Here is a 14,948-nt window from a genome sequence, read left to right as displayed (position 1 = left end):
AATTTTATTAATCGGGTATATTAAATGCTGTATCGACTAAACCAGATGGATCTTGCGTGCCTATTGAGCACCTCTTTATCCTCCCCTGACCCTGCAGACTTCCTGAACCTTGCTTGGTCCTGCCCCCCATTCAACACTTTTGGATTGAGGTGGTTAAAACACTGAGTGACGTGATCAACTTCAGACCCTTGTACACGCCGCTGTCCATAATTCTGGGATACGTTGTTGATGTTACCTGCACCCATAGAAGGCTGGTGGCACTACTACTGGTGCTCGCACAGTGAAGGGTGGCCAGAGCATGGATGAGGGGCCCTCATCCTAGGCTCCAGGGCTGGTTAACAGATGTTATATATTGTAATGTGTAGGCTGAGGTACATGCTACATTGCTGATGCCCCGGGTAAACCACTGTGATATATACATGGGGGCCCTTCCGAGACTCCATGCAATGATTCCATGCAGTACTTGACTAAATCCCCTACAGCAACCCCAGCTAATATTAAGCCTCAACACTCACTTCAGAATAGTCTTCATTATATGGCTGGTGTTACTATGCTGTTTCCCTTCATATACCAATAGAAATATGACTGGGCTTTCGGACTGGCTTTATTCAGTTATAATTGATATTAGCTTGGCATATTTTCCTTTTGGGTTTTGCTTGTATATTTGAACTCTGTCCTTTGTAGTAATGCCATATTTAGGTTTGTCTGGTCAGCTTATTTTTATTTTCTCTCACTTTGTATTCTCTTATATTTCATTATGTTTTCTTTTTAAAGTCAATAAAAATATTCAAATAACAAGCACACCAAGTTTCATATGTCCTGTTGTTTTTAGGTCGAGCACACAAGCACTTTGACCTGTTGTAAGTATTGTGAGCTTTTAACCATGCCCACCGCACGCCCATCACTTTCACTCGTTCGTGGGCTTGCCTTTCTAAAATCCTTTGTTATGATTGGTAAATGCTTCACGTTTGTCCCTCCTTGGGGTGGTTTTGTTACCGCCTTGCAGACTGCCCCTGTTTGGATAACTGCACCATTGCTGATATGTTTGAAATTGAGCAAACTTCTTTTTCTTTTTGTCTCCTCTTCACACTCATGTTGGCCATGGTGCTGTGATCCGGCTCGCTCATGTCAACTGTTTTACTTTCCATTCTCAATTCAAGTGGCAAGAAAAGTCCAAGTAGAAATTTACAACAATAATAGCTCTAACTCGAGCAAATGCGAGACTCATTGCATGGCAAATGCTTCTTCTTTTCTTCTCGACCTTTCCCCCATTCGATTTTGGCATGGCTGACCTGCTGAAATATGTCAGTGGACAACATTGAGGTGTGATAATTATCACACAACTCAGGATTCCGATTACTATGCAAACCTCTGTTTGTGCAGTGATCAGACTTTAGCCCACAGCTCATAGTTATGATCTAACTTCATTTTGCCACCACTCCTTTCCTGAAGTCACATACTGAGGTTCTTGATGCACACAAGAAGATGTGCGTTTCGTCATAGTTTAAGGTGCAAAAGGTGTGGTTGGCTCAGTTGTCTCCCGCTCATATTTGTAGAACTGTACGATAAAGTTGTAAGCATTTTCTTTGCATCACTGGACTTCTTTTAGAACTCAAAGGGGTGTTTATTTGGCACATTAAAGCTCTAATTCTGAGGTTTCTTTGGCTTTTCTTCCCAACTGAATGTTGTAAAATTGAATAAAATAACATTTAAAAGAAAATTCTCTGCATTTTTTGTAGTCTATTTTATCCCCCCGTTTGCTATCAGCAGAGCCATTTCCAAATCAAAATAAATAATAGGCTCGAGTCAGATTAAGCTCTCGCTTCGGACCGACGTATAACTGAGAAATCGTGGCAGTGATAGAAGAGAAACTGAGAGGCATAGGTGCAATCTAGGTCTAGGGCTGAGCCTCCGCTGTTTGAACGATATGTAACATTGCCAGCTGAAAAAATGTGCTGCATAATGTCAAGGAGAGCAGCGAGAGAATAATAAAGCAGTCATCAATTTGTTTTCCTAGAGGATCTTGTCTCTGCAGATTACTTGCTAGGAGACCAGTGGAACCTATGGCTTCCTGGCTGTTGGTAAATTAGTTGCTTTGTTGCGTAATCTTAAAGTCGACGGTTATAAACACCCCTAAACCGGTGAAGTTACAAGAAAGTGACTCCGTCGCCTCTAAAAAGCCCCTGGTTCCATTTCTTTTATCAATGTTCTGTATATTTAAATATACATCAATCAGCAGACGGTCTACGGTGTTTTGTTGGAGGCTAGAATTTCGATTATGGCAGCTTGTGAGAATGGGTAGGACGTCTCCAGAGTTTGACAGTCATTTCTGTGGCTGACATATACAGGGAGTGCAGAATTATTAGGCAAATGAGTATTTTGACCACATCATCCTCTTTATGCATGTTGTCTTACTCCAAGCTGTATAGGCTCGAAAGCCTACTACCAATTAAACATATTAGGTGATGTGCATCTCTTTAATGAGAAGGGGTGTGGTCTAATGACATCAACACCCTATATCAGGTGTGCATAATTATTAGGCAACTTCCTTTCCTTTGGCAAAATGGGTCAAAAGAAGGACTTGACAGGCTCAGAAAAGTAAAAAATAGTGAGATATCTTGCAGAGGGATGCAGCACTCTTAAAATTGCAAAGCTTCTGAAGCGTGATCATCGAACAATCAAGCGTTTCATTCAAAATAGTCAACAGGGTCGCAAGAAGCGTGTGGAAAAACCAAGGCGCAAAATAACTGCCCATGAACTGAGAAAAGTCAAGCGTGCAGCTGCCACGATGCCACTTGCCACCAGTATGGCCATATTTCAGAGCTGCAACATCACTGGAGTGCCCAAAAGCACAAGGTGTGCAATACTCAGAGACATGGCCAAGGTAAGAAAGGCTGAAAGACGACCACCACTGAACAAGACACACAAGCTGAAACGTCAAGACTGGGCCAAGAAATATCTCAAGACTGATTTTTCTAAGGTTTTATGGACTGATGAAATGAGAGTGAGTCTTGATGGGCCAGATGGATGGGCCCGTGGCTGGATTGGTAAAGGGCAGAGAGCTCCAGTCCGACTCAGACGCCAGCAAGGTGGAGGTGGAGTACTGGTTTGGGCTGGTATCATCAAAGATGAGCTTGTGGGGCCTTTTCGGGTTGAGGATGGAGTCAAGCTCAACTCCCAGTCCTACTGCCAGTTCCTGGCAGACACCTTCTTCAAGCAGTGGTACAGGAAGAAGTCTGCATCCTTCAAGAAAAACATGATTTTCATGCAGGACAATGCTCCATCACACGCGTCCAAGTACTCCACAGCGTGGCTGGCAAGAAAGGGTATAAAAGAAGGAAATCTAATGACATGGCCTCCTTGTTCACCTGATCTGAACCCCATTGAGAACCTGTGGTCCATCATCAAATGTGAGATTTACAAGGAGGGAAAACAGTACACCTCTCTGAACAGTGTCTGGGAGGCTGTGGTTGCTGCTGCACGCAATGTTGATGGTGAACAGATCAAAACACTGACAGAATCCATGGATGGCAGGCTTTTGAGTGTCCTTGCAAAGAAAGGTGGCTATATTGGTCACTGATTTGTTTTTGTTTTGTTTTTGAATGTCAGAAATGTATATTTGTGAATGTTGAGATGTTATATTGGTTTCACTGGTAATAATAAATAATTGAAATGGGTATATATTTTTTTTTGTTAAGTTGCCTAATAATTATGCACAGTAATAGTCACCTGCACACACAGATATCCCCCTAACATAGCTAAAACTAAAAACAAACTAAAAACTACTTCCAAAAATATTCAGCTTTGATATTAATGAGTTTTTTGGGTTCATTGAGAACATGGTTGTTGTTCAATAATAAAATTAATCTCAAAAATACAACTTGCCTAATAATTCTGCACTCCCTGTATTGACAAGCCTCCTGAAGGTCTACCAAACGTGCTGCCTGAAACAGCTGGAAATGCCAACACTTGATAGCAATCGATATGAACTGGAGTTTTACAAGTGTCGTGAAGGCAAGTTATATCCCATTTTTATACGAAGATATTTGCACATTGATTTAATAGTGACTTTTTAAAACCTGTCAGATTCCATGACAGAATTGTAAAAGGGTCTGCATATAAATCAGACCCCCTGGGCTATAACGCTGCGCCCAAGCTGGCAAGACTGGTTTGGACCACTCCCCAGTATAGGGGGGAGCCAGCTGCTGTCTTCTTTCCTATTATTTAGGGGGGTGCTGGTTGCATAACGGTAGCGCTGGTTGTCCTCGGTTACTGTTATGTGAGCAGCCTCAGTTTTATATAATGCAGAGATTTTGTTTCTCGAGATACCGTTTAGGACACAGCACATGTTTTTTGTTTGACCTTATTTTATGTTGAAGGGCTAGAACAGCAGGCTATTTTTCACTTTCTTTCTTGTATAAATCGGTGCCCCAGTTGAAAATACATCTTTATAATTATACACCAGATCAGTTATTTCCAAGGTTATCTGTATTGTCGCCCTCTGTAAGTTAGATGGATATTCAACAAAACAGATGCCTCAGCTATCCTGGGACTTGAGGGACGATAGATTCGGGATGTGATGCAAAGAGGCGAAGCATATTGCCTTGACTAAGGACATCCTTGTGTCATCTGGACACATATTCTGGGGAAAAAAATCGAAGTGTTATTAGATTTTTGTACCAAGAAGTTGCCTGTGGGTCATTGCACTATTTCTCAAACCAGGAAAGTCCCCTGATTGCTGTCCATCTTATTGCCCGCTATCACTTCTTAATTATGACAACAAAATCTTAGCCAAATTCATAGCGACTTGCATAGCTCTGTTGCACGAACAAACGATCTCCCCATTACAAACAGGCTTTGTGCCACACCGCTCCATAGTGATCAACCTCTGCACCTTATTCTCGGTCCTGAACCGAAAATCCCCTATTCTTCCTGCTGTTGTAGTCCTATTGGATGCGGAGAAGGCCTTTGAGTCCCTTGAATGGCCGTTCTTGAAGGCCACCCTACCTAAGTTAGGATTGCCATGCCCTTTCTGAGACCTCATAATGCTCCTATATGTTTCCCCTGAGGCTCGCCTGCGGATTAAAGGCCAGCTAACTGATGCCTTCCCTGTATCTAGAGGCACGCAGCAGGGTTGCCCTCCCTCCCTTCTGTTATTATTTATTGCCCTTGACCCCCAGGTACACCACCCGCAAGAACGTCAGCTCCATAGAAGGCTTCGATTAACCAGGGAGCCCCTTCTGGCATCATCTATCTATGCTGACGACATTGTTCTATTTGTACATGATTTTCCAACACATCTGCCACCATTTATGCATGGGTGGCCGGGAGGAGTGTAGCCTCGCTGCTGAAAGCAGAAAAATAAAGGGATAGTAAAAGTCTTTCATAATCCCTTTATTTTTCTGCTTTCGTAGGCGGGGCGGATCCAGCATCTTCCATGTCAACAAGTGGATGAGGACTGTTGGTGCGCTTCTAAGTGTGCATGTCAGTTTGGCCGACTGTCCGAGGCCGACCAAACTGACATGCACACTTAGAACTCTCCATCCGGCTGTGTTGCACAGCTGGGTGGAGACCAAGAGCAGTGTCCCACTCATTCCCTGAGTGGCAATTCTGCCCGCTCAAGCCAATCTCAGCGCCTCTTTCATGGTGTGTAACAGCATGAAAGAAGCGTCTGGATTAGGTGAGGAGGGAGGAAGAAGACAAGAGGTGGCTGGAGCGGCGGAACACAGAGGCAGCAGGTACGTTTCTTTCATTTCCCTCCCACGCCCCTGCTCTGTGGGCTCCCCTCTGTACCCCATGCTCCGTGCACCACCCCTCTAACCCCCCACCCCTTCCTGGCAGCGGCTGCAACTGTAATCATGCAAGAAATTATACGCTATGGCTCATTCTCCAGACTTTCTATCAACTGGAACAAATCCAAGCTCTTCCTATTGACTGATGCTAACACCCCATGTACGCTGGAATACCCTTTACGATGCTGTTCTTAACCCCTCTAAATATCTTGGTAATCTCCTGCATAGGAACAGGGAGGAGGTGGTCCACCTTAATTAGAGTCCGGCAAACTATCCACACAGACAGATCCATGGATAAGTCTCTCACTCACTATCGCGGGACGCATAGACATCATTAAGATGGCCGTATTGTCATGTTTTCTTTATCTTTTCTTGAACATTCCGATTGCCTTGACTAATACATTCTTTTCAACACTGTGTGGACTGTTGACTCGGCTGATTTGGGTCAATCGCTGTCCCAGAATCAAATGGAACACCCTCATTTTCTGGTATGAGGGGGATGGTTTTGGCATGCCGGACTTCCAGCTATACTGTATTATCTAGCAGCTCAATGTCACTACTCTTATTATTGGTACAACCATGATGCTCACCTCACCTACCTTAAGCCGGATTCCCAACAGGCCCTACCTACAACGCTTGCATTGCCCCTCCCCTGTGGCCTACCTTGTGAACCCACCGCTATTTTATATTCTCCATACATTCCTCTTAAAAATAATCCATGGCTAGCCCTTGCCCAAGAAACACTGGTGTAGCGCACACTCATGTCCTATCAACTTCACAGCATGGGTGATCTCTTTGTCAATGGCCGAATTGACCTACGCCCTGCTTTTGACTCCCTCGCGACCCCTTCACCAATTGATACATTTATTTGCATGCCATTGCGTAGCACCTTATAAGAGAAACTTCCAGCTTACCCTGAAAAATCTGTGGAATTTCTGCCTCTCTCACTAGTGATCTCCTCCCTGACAGCTCCAGACTGGTCTCTCGCCTCTTTCACGAAAGTCTGGCAATGAAGTTGGTGCACACCACCCCCCCATCCTGGACAGTGTGGGAACTCGACCTGGGATACTCTCTCTCCGACAAAACATGGGTGTACTGCTGTACAAAGACTAAGCAAATTTCCCCAAACAGCCGACACAAACTTTTGCATTACAAATTTCTGCACAGAGCATATACCGCTCCTAACGCTCGCTATAACCCTACTTGTCTACATGAGGGGCCCTGCTATCAGGCTGATCATGCTGATTTTGCACACCTCACTTGGACTTGCAGTGTGTTCCGGACCTGACCTATTGGATAGCCACTTTTACCGCAGTTTCCACCATTCTAGACCTCACTATTGACCTGGACCCTCGAATGACGCAAATAAAATATGTTAATCCTCTGAGCCCCGACTTTCGCAGATTTGCCACCATGGCTCTGCTCCTTACCAAATGCCATATTGCCCGTAGATGCGGAAGAAGCGTGCCACTTACCACCGCCAATTGGCTAGCTGACGTGCAGTACTGTGATATGACTAGTGAACTTTATGCTTAACATCAGCCTCTCACCCCTAGACCTAAGGACATATGGGCACCCTTGCGGGCGTATTTCCTGCCTTTAGATAATGCCACCACTCAAAGCGCCACTACCTGCATCACTCAAGCTATATATCTAGATCCCACTACTCTCTCCCGTCCTCCATCACTGAATATGACCCAAGGATGTTTTTCATGAATACTGACATTCTTAGTTTATTATGACAATGTCATTGTTCATTGGTATGCTTATCGCTTTCTCTGCATTATAATATTTGACTGTACTATGGCAGCACTGTCTATGCTCTATGTACCTTAATAAAAACATTAAAAAGAAGTTGCCTGTGGCATCCCTTTTAATTGGGCTCGATGTCTGACACGCATGTGTCAGTGTTGTATGGCTGAGCAACGAGCCAGGGACCTGGCTACATTCTGATGTTATACCAGCCTTTATAAGATGTCTTGGATGTTGCCCGTCTGAGACTGTAAAAAAGACTCGGCTAATATAAAGTTCTTTGTGTTCCTTAGAGGTTTCCAGTTTTGTGAGTAATTGAGTCCTGGCTGATTGCTGGGGACCGCAAATGGTTTGCGCTTACAAATCCAAGTGGGGACTTCGGGGATGCTGTTACTGTAATCATGATTGTGTCTCTTGCGGTCAGGATTTTTTTTTTCCCCCACTTGTTTGTGTTCTGTTGGTAGTGATATGCGGTACTGGAGCTATTGATCAAGCTGTACAATTGCTGTCGGGGTTAGTAAGTGAAGGAATCTCATTGGCAACTCAGAGAGAAGTGTTTGGAGAAGAAGTGTGAATTAAGATGGTGCGTGGCACAAAATTGTGAGAAAACCTTTTTGTGTTAAAATGAGGTTCACCTTTTTCGCTACCATGGATGGCCTACTGTAGTCTGCCCTATTTGTAATAGTGTTTTGCCTTGCAATTGCATTTGTTTTTTAGTTGTTTCTTTTCTTTTCTGCTGCAGTTAAGGCTGCATTAGCATACATTATTTATTATCTGACAGAATTTAGGGACTGATTAATGGATTTGTACCCTGATTAAGACTGCGTTACGCTTTTTCATTAGCATTAATGGAAATGTATGTAGCTAGCTGTACAGAGTGATGGAAGATGGCAGCTGAGACTAAAGCCGAAAAGATGCGCCCCCACCCCCCGCGGCACAGTCAGTACGTTTTACCAAAGGGTTAACACCTGAGGCATTAGTTTCTTTGAAGATGTCAATAAGCTGTTTTGGCATTTCTGGTTCAGTACACAATTTATTGATTATTGGGGCACAGCTGCAAATTGTGTTATCATTGAGAACAGAAGCTGATATAAAGACCACCTTGTGTTGCAGGATATTCAATTTATTGTCCAGGTTAGTAATGCAAGGAGCAAGGGACTGAAGAAGATCCACTTGGAGTTCTAATTTATGCAATTGCCAGTTCAACGTTTTTATTGCAGTAGCCAGTGAGGAACTGAACTGTATACTAAACGAAGAATCAGCAGGGTCAACAGTCAGTACTTGATTATTAGTAGATATGTCATACAGTTGTACTACATCAATATTATACATTACAAAACTGTTGGTCTTCAGCCTCAGTTTCTTCATGATGCACTTGTGCTCTCACTTCACAAGATTGCATGAGAGAAGATTGGGTTTGAGAGAGGTGTTCTTTGAAAGCACTGCTAGACTGATCAAATGAGTTAACATTCATGTTGTAATGTTTAGAAATTAAGGGCCTGATTTAGATGTTGGTGGTAACGGGTCCACTACCACTTTTTTTACGGAAACCCCGTTCGCCAGCCTGGCGGTCTGCCTGATTTAGATGATTGGTGTCCCACAGACGATAACCCACCCGAGTCCCACTGACTCCACCAAGGATTCCCATCTGCTGCCACCATGCCATATGAAAGAGTGGCTGGCAGCGGGACTCCAGCCACACTTACCACCGAGCAGATTTTGATGTGCCTTACCGCTAAGCAAAATGTGGCAGTCCAACCTCCACTTCTGAGTTGGCGGATTGGGGGGAGGGAAGGGCTGAAAATTCACAGTTTTTCTCGACTCCACATCTGTTTCTGGCTGGACACGACTGGACAACACCTGCCGTCGTTGCTGCAACTAGACCATGGAGAAAACACAACCCCCACCCCCTGTCGCTGGACAAGAAGATAGGGAACAAGTATTGGCTGTGTATGTTGGGGGGTCACTGCACATGAGCTCGGGACCACTGCAGACATTTACATGTCACAGTAATTTTTTTAAACTGACTGTGATACGCATATGTTGGGGGACACAAGTGGTTCAGATGCGAATGGGGACACAGTGATACACAACACATATCGCACACATACAGAAATGTCATTACAGTGTCAGTATTCATTGTTAAATTAACGCTAGCACCACAATGATGGTACAATCACGCCTGTCAGCTCTGTCCATGTATGCACAATGCCAGAGGACCTCTACCTGTCATGTTGTGCTTCAAGTTGTGTGTGAGTCAGTACGTGTATGTGCATGTGTGATGCGATTGGCTGGGTGAGGGAGGTGTGTCACTATGTGTGCCACTTGCATATGGCATTGATGTTGTTGTATATGTTATGCTGCTGCGTGCAACAATCAGGTGAGTGTTGTTGTGTGGCGGTCATTATTGTGATGTGTATAGTTGTGATGTTCTGTGAGTGTGATTCTGTAGAAGACTATATAGTTGTGTTGGTTGTTGTGGTTGTGTCGTGTGTGTGTGCAGCATCAATAGTGTGTGTATGTTGTGTCATAGATGTATGTCAATGTGTGCTTGCGGCATGTACATGTTGTGTTGTGGTGTAATGGCAATGGCTAATAGTGTGTATGTGGTGTGTTGTGTGTGATGCAGAGGGATACATATGGCAAAGGTACAGTGTGTGTGTGTGTGTGTGAGACGTACCTCTATTCCTCAGCCACTGCCATTGGCCGATGTCCATTGGGTCCAGCGATGTCCTCCTTCCATCAACAAACCGCCACCAGTACACCGCCTGCAGTTTTGTAACAGCTAAGCACGGGTGGCTAGAACCCACCAGCCTAATGGCTAGGTACAGCACTCTGTCGTGGTAGACGGCAGCTCAGCCATAATAGATCTAAATATGGCGGGTGGAACACTGTCGACTTGCCGGTCTTTTCGGGTCTGCTGCCTCAGCAGTTCAGTGGTAACACCACCAAGATCTAAATCGGGCACTAAATCAGGATTATTCTTTGAAGCTTATTTGCTCTTGTTCTGTGTAGATTTCACTGATTCATGTTGTCTCTTCATTTTACCTATCTAAATTTATCAGATAGCATCAAGGGTAGGTACCAAGCCAGTCTGATTGATCGTGTTAGCATGACATGATTAAAAGTTGCTTCAGATGGTTTAACCTGGGCTCTTTTTCTTTGAAATAAGTCAAGAGAGCTGTAGAGATGGCTAAATAATTTACCGTTGATGGCTGTTAATAAAAGAAAAAGAATAACAAAAGACAAAAGACTGGGAGAGAGAGGTGAGTGAGTAATACAATTTAATAAAAAAAAGAATCAAAGAAAGCAGCTTACCACTTCCCTGCAAGCCTTGCCGTTATTACTGCCAGGTCCACTGAATCAAGGATTGTCAAAAAGATTTGCTAGGGCTCTCTGATTTGCAAGTCGACAGGTGGTATACAGTGAAGCTACTTAGGTCTTAGAGTTCTCATAGTGTCCCATTAACCTCCTCACTAGGAAGTGTCATGGCACAATGAAACACATCCATGAAAAAGCAACTTTTGGAAAGAGCGCTTGTAGTGCAAGTAACATGCACCAGGAACATTTGTCACACTCAGTGTATTCCTCTTGGCCCCCCGGACAGGTATACTATACCCGGTAAGCTTGCAGCGAGGTAAGAACCAACAGGTTCGTCATGGTCTCTCCCTCTGACTCTATCCAAAGGAAGACCCATTTGGAGCCTTGCAGTCCATCCTGCTACAGGCGCAGCCGGTTATTCTCTCAGGCCAACCCCCCAACTAAGCACATACATCCGGCATATTAACACTTTTACTATAGGGATTTATTATACATTAACCTATTACAAAATATAAAAAGCAAAATAGTAGCAAGAATCACAAAAGTATTTGCAATGCCAAACACGAAAAAGGTGAATATTATTTAAAAAAGGCATTTTATAGAGTTGTACTTTCCCTACATGACCAAATGCACTGATTGCTATTAAATAACAATCTGCCATAATAACCTTTCCATGAAAAACATGAACACTACAGAATCACCTTATTGTGTTATAATAGTACTAAAGTGTGCAACAGAATTTCATTGATCACTCACTTTTGACTCGTGGCTTTTCTATATGGTCTAGCCTCTATCTGCTACATTGATTGTTACTGTGCGTCACTATAGAATGGTGTTTGCTCATGAGCAGTTTGCTCCTCTTGAGTCCCCAAAAGGCTCATATTGCACCAACACAGGTCTCTAGCATTATTGCATATGCCTCTTTTTTCTCTCTCATATAATAAGAAGTGAGATAAAAGAGCTGCATCCCTAAGCCAAGGGCTGAATGTAGCCAGATCTAACACAGCCCATGCATGGCTAACACGTGACCCCGAGCTATATCGGTGGAAGAATCAAAATATCCTTGTAGGACAAGTCCCACTGTATTGCACATGTAGACACCAGGCACACTATTGCAAATAACGAAGGCTAATAAGGTAACCTAGGCATAGTACTGCAACATCATGAGGAGCATAGATTTGCTATTCTTAACTTCACGTCTATGTGCCTTCAATAGATTGTCAAGGTACACATATGTGGAGTAAAATATAGTAAACCTCTACTTACTTACAAGTCAATATTTTAGTCCTTGATATTTTTACTACAATATTGTAGTAAATCAAAACTGCTTACTCAGTAATTCGTACATCCACTCATATTACATACACATGTGACACAATCAGCCTCATGGTGGGGAAAAAAGTTACATTAATGGGACAGGGAGTATCTCCCAAAGTAAAGTTGATCCAGGAGAGGTTAGACTTAATTCTGAACTTTCTGATCCTCCAAAATGTCACAGAATGGCAAAGTTCTAGGATGCTTCTGGGGTTTCCTGGATCCTTTTACCCCTCTTTCCTGAATAAGCAACTTGTCCTCTCTCTATGGGCTGCTGCGAGAAACTAAGGGCCCAATCAGGAAGCACAAAAATCCGGGCTGCTATATGTACCCGATTACAAATTAGTCATCTGAGAATGGAGAAAATGGACTAATGGTGCATATTATTCACCATTCCAAGGGGTGAAAACAGTAGAGACTGCAAATCATGACAGCAAACACCCATGATTTGTGCCCAGAATATATTATGTTTGGGCACAAACAGGAATTTGTGACCAAATATGGATTATAGGCCCCATTGTAATTGGGGCCTAAATGACGATGGGGAAAGAAGGAGCACATTGAAGCTTCTGTTAATTTAAGAAAACCATGTTACAAGAGTCAATAATCGCTTTCCCAAAATCAAAATTATTCTTATGCACATTAGTGACAACAGCACTATCCCAGCAGCAGAGATGCATTCATTTATCACTCAATGACAAGAACACATTGATCAAAAAAGTGAAATAATATATTTACCTCTGATATTTTATTTCATGTAACGACCAGTTAAATGTTAGCTTCACACCTAAATGAAAACAAAACACACTACAAACTTTTTCATGCTCTCCATTTCACAATAAAACCAATAACAAAAGTCCGAAAACAGACCAGTTCCAGATCAGAAAATTGACAGTTCAATCTAATAAGGGACTATGGTAATACAGTTGAGTAGTTGATTGTGAAAATAATTAGTGGTCCTTCTTACCTGACGTTTTTCTTTGATCTCCTCAAGATGTTCACCATGCACCATGTATGCTGCTACTCAGAAATGTATTAATTGTATTGAGCCAACATAGTAAACAACCACTCAATCTCCTACATGTTTTTCTTTGTAAAGACAAGACTCCTACTCCTGAGTGACTGGTAATCGGGGTCTGATCTGATGAGGAAACCAACTATTCTATGTTAGTAGTGATCTCCTTACTGTGGGTGACAAAAGAGAGGTGGATTCGACAGACCTTTTATAATACCATGGACCTTTTATGCAATCCTCAAAAATTAGTATATCAAATATGGTTTACCAATAGTTTCATAATTTTTCCTCAAACTTGATTTCTCAAATTTTAATCAATCAATCAATCAATTAATCAGATATTTGTTAAGTGCGCTACTCACCCGGAAGGGTCTCAAGGCGCTGCAGCGGGTGATACTGTTCGAAGAGCCAGGTCTTGAGGCACTTCCTGAAGGTCAGGAGGTCCTGGTTCGTACGTAGGTTGATGAGGAGGGAGTTCCAGGTTTTGGCAGCAAGGTGGGAGAAGGATCTGCCGCTGGTTGTGGTACGGTGAATGCGGGGGACGGTTGCAAGGGCAAGGTTGGCGGAGTGGAGCTGGCGTGTCGGGACGTGGAAGTTGAGACGCTCGTTGAGGTAGGTCGGTCCGTCGTCGTGGAGAGCTTTGTGGGCATGGATTAGGAGTTTGAAGACGATCCTTTTGTTGACGGGTAGCCAGTGGAGGTCTTTGAGGTGGGCTGAGATGTGTTCATGGCGAGAGAGGTTGAGGATGAGTCATGCTGAGGCATTCTGGATGCGTTGGAGTTTCTTCTGGAGTTTGGCCAATGTTCTCACGTAGAGGGCGTTGCCGTAGTCCAGTCTGCTGCTGACGAGGGCGTGGGTGACCATTCTTCTGGTTTCCACAGGAATCCATCTGAAGGTCTTGCGGAGCATTCGAAGGGTGTTGTAGCATGAGGACGAGATGGCGTTGACTTGCTGGGTCATAGAGAGCGCAGAGGTTGCGTGCGTGGGTGGTTGGCGTTGGGGCTGACCCCAGAGTGGCAGGCCACCAGGAGTCGTCCCATGCTGATCTGTCGGGCCAAAGATGATGATCTCGGTCTTGTCCGAGTTCAGCTTAAGGCGGCTTGCTTTCATCCAGTTGGCGATGGCATGGAGTCCGGTGTGGAGGTTGTTCTTAGCGGTTGTGGGGTCCTTCGTGAGGATGAGCTGAGTGTCAATGATGTAGGAAAAGATGTTGAGGCCGTGGGATCGGACGATGTTGATGAGCGGAGCCATGTAGACATTGAAGAGGGTGGGGCTGAGGAAGGAGCCCTGTGGAACTCCGCAGATGGTCTTGGTGGCCTTAGACAGGAACGGAGGGAGGTGCACTCAGCATCTCCAAAAATTGTTAATGCCTTAGGTGTGCCCCTTAATTATTACTCCACTGCCTCATCATTTTCAAAGAAAAGACTGTTGTTCACACAACTGCTTGTTGAACCCCTATAAGTGTCTTCTTCATAAAACACATAATTGCATAGTTCTGCGTGCATGTCCCAAATCATCCCTCATTATGCAGACAACAAAAAGGAAAGCCTTATGGTTAAGAAAATGTAGATGTAGCGTGTCTTCTAAATAAATTAAACAACTAAGCTCAAGAACTTACCGCCTAATGAACATGCACCAAATAAACACGGATGGCGTTATCAGACTCTTTTATAACGCAATACTGCCTGACATAAATATTGTGTCGTATAAATATTATATTAGTTTACAAAAACAACATCCCATTTGGTGTAGAT

At 43.7% G+C, this 14,948-nt stretch overlaps 1 long non-coding RNA gene across 1 annotated transcript in view; it reads right to left on the bottom strand.

Moving 5' to 3' along the window:
- LOC138295977 (uncharacterized) overlaps positions 1–14,948 on the bottom strand; it is a 281,598-nt gene that overhangs the window by 175,301 nt on the left and 91,349 nt on the right. The window contains exon 2 of the long non-coding RNA XR_011203721.1: positions 12,918–12,966. This is a non-coding gene — a long non-coding RNA (uncharacterized lncRNA). The remainder of the gene's footprint in view (positions 1–12,917; positions 12,967–14,948) is intronic.

This window comes from Pleurodeles waltl, chromosome 1_2, assembly GCF_031143425.1.
Source record: "Pleurodeles waltl isolate 20211129_DDA chromosome 1_2, aPleWal1.hap1.20221129, whole genome shotgun sequence".
Taxonomy (NCBI): domain Eukaryota; kingdom Metazoa; phylum Chordata; class Amphibia; order Caudata; family Salamandridae; genus Pleurodeles; species Pleurodeles waltl.
The sequence above is the reverse complement of the archived record's forward strand: the minus strand, read 5'-3'. Positions and strand labels throughout refer to the sequence as shown.